The sequence below is a fragment of the Hydra vulgaris genome, chromosome 15, assembly GCF_038396675.1.
Source record: "Hydra vulgaris chromosome 15, alternate assembly HydraT2T_AEP".
NCBI classification, from domain to species: Eukaryota; Metazoa; Cnidaria; class Hydrozoa; order Anthoathecata; family Hydridae; genus Hydra; species Hydra vulgaris.
Genome location: NC_088934.1, coordinates 5,722,596 through 5,728,562, shown reverse-complemented (window position 1 = coordinate 5,728,562; position 5,967 = coordinate 5,722,596).

Below are 5,967 nucleotides of genomic sequence, written 5' to 3'. Positions count from 1 at the left end.
TTAAGAATATTAGGTTAAATATTCACCAGTTTTTTATCTTTAGGATTTTCTGAAAGCGATAAATAAGATTTAATAAGTGATAAATAGAATTTGTGCCTTAAAAAATACTTTTTGAATATTGACTCTGTAAGACAAATTTATTTCCAAGATGTATTTTTTTTTTTTTTTACTGAATTCATTTTCCCAAGGCCGAGTGGGCCACTTTATTCGAGGAAACTAATTCTTATATTGGTTACAACCCTCTCTAAACTCTTCAACTCCGAAACACTTTTCTTTGAGTTAAAGAGCTGAAAGAGGGTTGTAATATAATAGAAACAAGGTTGTAATCCAATAGAAACAAGTTGATATACATAAAACATATAATACATTTTATAGTTCTTCTTCTTAATAAATTGAAAAAAAATTTATAGCTTTCGAATTTAACTGAAAATTAAATGAAATTTTGAAAGTGTTACCGAATTTAACTGAAAGCCGAATATCTATTTCAACTCCGGCACCAAAGTGAAAGTCGAAGTCAACTTCGCCTTTCAGTAAACTTTGTAATCCAAATTTTAACTAATATTCGCCGGTCCTTAATTGCAACTGGTTTTAATAAAAGTTTGTCATTAGAACAAAAAATTGGTTAAGAGTTATTTTAACCGTGATGCCCTAAAGATAGAAATGTAGTCAACCATTCTATTGATCTCTTTGAGTAATTTATTACTCAGAATAAAAACCTGCCATATTTCAGAGAAATGCAACTTGTTTTTTATGAAGTTAAAGAAAAATATGGATTCTGCATTTTTTGGTGTTTGAGATAGCTCACATGGCGCGAAGTCCAAACATTTTATGTTAATACTTATGTCAAATAACTATTCTTTTTAAAAAGTTGCTATGATTGGAGGCTGGAAAAAATAAAGACTTTAAATTCTATTCCCTCTGCCCAAAACATGAGAGCAGCAAGTTGATGAAATAAATTTTTTGCTGTTCTTAACTTAATTTATATTTATCTATAAATTTTAAGTATTATTTTACAATCTCTAAGCGTTCAAAAATTATGACCATGTAAAATTTGTAAACCCCTCAAATTGAAAGAGGGTTTAAACTTTATTATTTTATGGTCATAATTTATGAACGCTAAGATATAAATTAAAGTTTATCGATGAATATAAACTTAGTTAAGAATAGCAAAAAAACTGTTTTACCAACTCGTTGCTTTCACGTTTGGGGCAGGGTAAGGAAGTGAAATTTAAGGGTATTTTTTTGCTCCCAACCTCCAATCATCGCAATATTTTGCAAAGTGTCAATGTTTAACATTTGTATAAACATACAAATGTTTGGAGTTTGCGACATGTCTGTCAGCAAACACCGTAAAATGCTGGATACTTCACTGATCTGTAATTCGATGCCTTCTCTAGGCTTTCTTTTGACATAAAACAAGCGTAAACTTCCAAGTTAAATACTCTTCTGCAGTGCTCTGTGATGCGACCATTAGATCTTCTTGGAGCGCCTAAAATAACCACAGTAAAAAAGTTTAGTTTACAACTAAAGATCGAAAGTCCTTCACCCAATCTTTCATGGAAATCATTTTGGATATGGATTTGTTTGATCCAAGGCTCCAGTAAAAGTATCTTAAAAAAAAAACATTATACGATACCAAAATGAGGTAAAAATTATAAGATTTGTCGTATGACTGGAGAAAAGCTCAATGGTCAAAAAAAAAGTTACTTTACAATAGCCAAGTGTTAATTTATCTATCGTATTTATGAAAGATATGGACAACCTATATATTAAATATAAAGCACAGTGTTTTTTGGTACAGGAACACATAAAGAAAATATCGTTTAACAAATTAACTGGATTTGACATTGGAACCTATTGGCGCTTTTGCTTGGAAATTGCTCTAAATTTAGTCAAAAATCATAAAAAGCGTAATTTCGACAAATGGGCGCGAAAACTTCTCTGAAGAAAAAATGTAATATAAAAAAAGTTTTTTTATCAATATAACCTCTACGCCATTAATTAGCCATTCCGCATAAAATTAGTTTTTGAAAAAAATTGATGGGATTGGATTATATATATATATATATATATATATATATATATATATATATATATATATATATATATATATATATATATATATATATATATATATATATATATATATATATATATATATATATATATATATATATATATATATATATATATATATATATATATATATATATATATATATATATATATATATATATATATATATATATATATATTATACGACTCTGGGCTTTATGAAATTATGACGTACTATTAAATATGTGCGCGCACGAATTATCGGAACAGTTAAGAGGTCCATTAGTATATAATGCACATAAATATAGCGGACAATTTATAAGTAGAAACAATTAGTAATAAAAATTAGGTATTGTTTTTCTAAGACATGAAAAACCTCGATTGTTGAATTCTTTTATAATCGTTTGGTTTTGACAAATTAACTACACCGCAAGATTAAATGGTTTTCTTTTTACCTACAGCACAATTAAAACTTAACCGCAACTCAAAATATTGGCACAATGTTATTTTTTATTTACAAAAAAACTTGCTACAATGTTAACTAAGTATTAGTTCATTTTTATGGATGGTTATATCAGAATTATTTATAATATCAATAATAATAACTAGTAAATTAGTTTTAGGGATTGGTACCTAACTAATCTATTCCTAAAACCAACTTTGAAGATGTATTTACTAAAAAGCAAGCTTAAATATTAAACTTTTGAAAATATAAAATTTTAAAATGCAAATTTATTGTAAAGCCTAAGCTTTTTTAAATTTTGATTTTAACTTTTGTAATTTTGGTATTTTCTTTTCGAACTTTTATTAAAATAAAAATAGTTCACTTAATAATTTTTATTAATAATTGTATATAAAAAAAATGATTTTTATTTTTTAGTTTTGCTTTTAATTTTTTCATTTATTTTTTAGTTTTGTCATACTCAATTATAAAACAATCAATCTTTAATTAAATTTCAAACATTATAATTTAGAAAAAAGAAAAATTATTTTGTAAGAATGGAACCTGGAAGAGTTACTTGCTTAGCTGTAGATAATAGTGAAACAAGCGAGATAGCGTTCAACTGGTACGTAAAAAATTACCATCAAAAAAATGATACCTTATTAATAGTGCATATACACGAGGTTCCACAGTTGCCAATGATGAAAGTATTGTCTGATGCCTATTGTGGAGATTTTTATAGTGTACCACACTATTTTGTCCCAAATAATGCAGAATACCAAACACAAATCAAAAAAAGTATTGAAGAAGCCAAAGCTATAGTTGAAAAATTCAAAACATTCTGCGTTGAAAAAGAGATTAAGTTTAATGAGATTATCCTGGATGATAACTTTAAATCTCCTGGATATATGATTTGTGAGTTAGCTAAGAAAAAGGCTGCAACTGTTATTGTCATGGGACAAAGAGGCTTAGGAGCGATATCAAGATTATTTTTAGGAAGCACTAGTGATTATGTGCTGCATCATTCTGACGTTCCAGTAATCGTCATTCCTCCTACCATTTCTTCAAGATAAATTTTTATTAATTTAAGTTTGGGTCTATATTTAGGTTTATATCATGAAAGAGTTTTTATAAATTAATCATTTTTATAAGTTTGTGGTGCTTTCTTTTATTTCTTATATGAATCTTATTTTATAATTAACTGATAATTGTTTGTTTTTTTTGTTTGATTTTGCGTCACCAAAAATAAATTGTTATTTTTCTAAAAATATAAATTTACAGTTCAAGCTAAAATTATTCAAATTTTGCTATACTTTGCGCATTGAAGTTTGCCAGATTTAAAGGAGTCTGCATGCTTCGTTTTGGTTAATTTGGAAATAATTAAAAAAGTAAGTATTTTAGCATTGCATGATTGGATAGTTAGTGAAAGCATCTCTTTCCGTGAAGATATTACAGATGAAAAGTTCTTAGTGTCAAAGTTGTATCTCAGAAACCTAGGTGAATTACTCCTTCAAAAAATTGGCTATATCTTAACTACTTCATAACTTTTAGATGAAAATGCTTGAATATTCATCGGACTATCATAGCTTTGGATCTGCTTAGAAGTAGATTTGAAACGCAACTTAGTATTTAAATGGTATAGCAATGTTGCAGTTAATGAATGTTTATGTCGCAACAACTGTCGCAGATAGGAGATAATTTGTAGGTAAATAAAAGTTATTATTGGTGAAACAGAAAAAAATTCTCATAAAAATACATTAAAATGTATACGTTAAAATGTATTAACATTATTGAACTAGCATTTTAATTTCTTATTAAAAAACATACCTTAGGTTCCACACTCAGTTACCAGTTAGCTATGCCATGTCTGATGCTGTTGTCTGAACAAAGGTAGTCTTTGTAATACAAAATAATTTAGGGTGAGAAATTTAGTAAGCATTCTACACAATATGAAGCTTAGTTTGTTTATATTGCATTCGACACACAGGATTGCAACAAAGATTGGATATAAAGCATAGCTATATAGTTTCAATTAATGTAACCTACCTGTAAAACAACAGGAAACGCTTTGTAAGGTATTGTTTTAAAGTTGTTTAATATCCTTACATCTTCTAAATAAGGAAAATACCATGCAAATAAATGCGATATGAGTTTCAACAGTCTGAAATCAAACATTTTATAGAAAACTGGTTTATTCTGCATAGTAAAAAACTCCCATATTAGAAAGCTAACACTAATGCACTTTTCAACCTAGTTATATATTGCAACTTTCTATTGGTTTTTGTGGACAACTAAACATTTGAGGTTTGGAAAACTAAAGCATTTGAGATGTTTCTAGCATTTGTCAATTTCTAAGAGTAGTTGATTGTAAGTACAAACTTGTGCGTTGCATAACTTCGAAATAAAAATAAAAAAACTTGCTATGAAAAGACGTTTACAACTGAAAACTCGATTGAGTAATATAGACTATGCTTTAGTCACAATAGACTTTTGGAGATTTATTATTATTACCGTGCACAGTTTGGAGAAGGAAAAATATAAGAGGCGGCTCATTTCCATTCTCTATGCATGTAATCACTTTAAAGAACCCGTCACAGTCGAAATTGTGAGCAATTTGGGACCATATGTTATGAGTGCAGCATTATGAAACAAATTGGAGTATTTTATTAGTGACAATGCTGCAAACATGAGACTTCTCAATCACAGTCTTCTGTAGACTTTACGGTCTTGTTATTGTTCGCCTTTAGCACTCGAGTTGGCAGTGTCTTTAACCACGTAGGCTTCCCCAATGGACACCGGCGTAGTTCTCACGTCAACGCGATGTTGATTTTACGTTTGCAATGAGGCCAGCGTAAAACCAACATCGCTTCAACATACAATTGATGTCGTAAGTTTACGTCTTTTTGCCATGTTGGACATCAAAGTAACATAAAAGTATCAAAATTTTTATTTAAAATTGTATTTTTATTTAAAAATTAAATTGCGCAGCTTTAGATTGGATTTAGTCTTTTGATGTATTAGAATGTTCACTAAAAAATAAGATATTAAAAATTATTAATATCAACTATTTAAATGTGAGGTCTTTTATAGAATATTTCAAAAATCAAAACAATGAAGCATGTATATTAACTTCATGTTTACTCGTTGCTAAATCTGATATGATGCGTTATCTAGAGATCTAAAAGCTTATACAAAATATTCAAAGATAAGAAAAAAGTGTCGTGGTTAGGGTTAAGCTTCTACGATAAAAACAATAAAAACGGTAATATATATATATGTATATATATATATATATATATATATATATATATATATATATATATATATATATATATATATATATATATATATGTATATATATATATATATATATAAATGTATATATATATATATATATAAATATATATATATATATATATATATATGTATATATATATATAAATGTATATATATATATATATATATATATA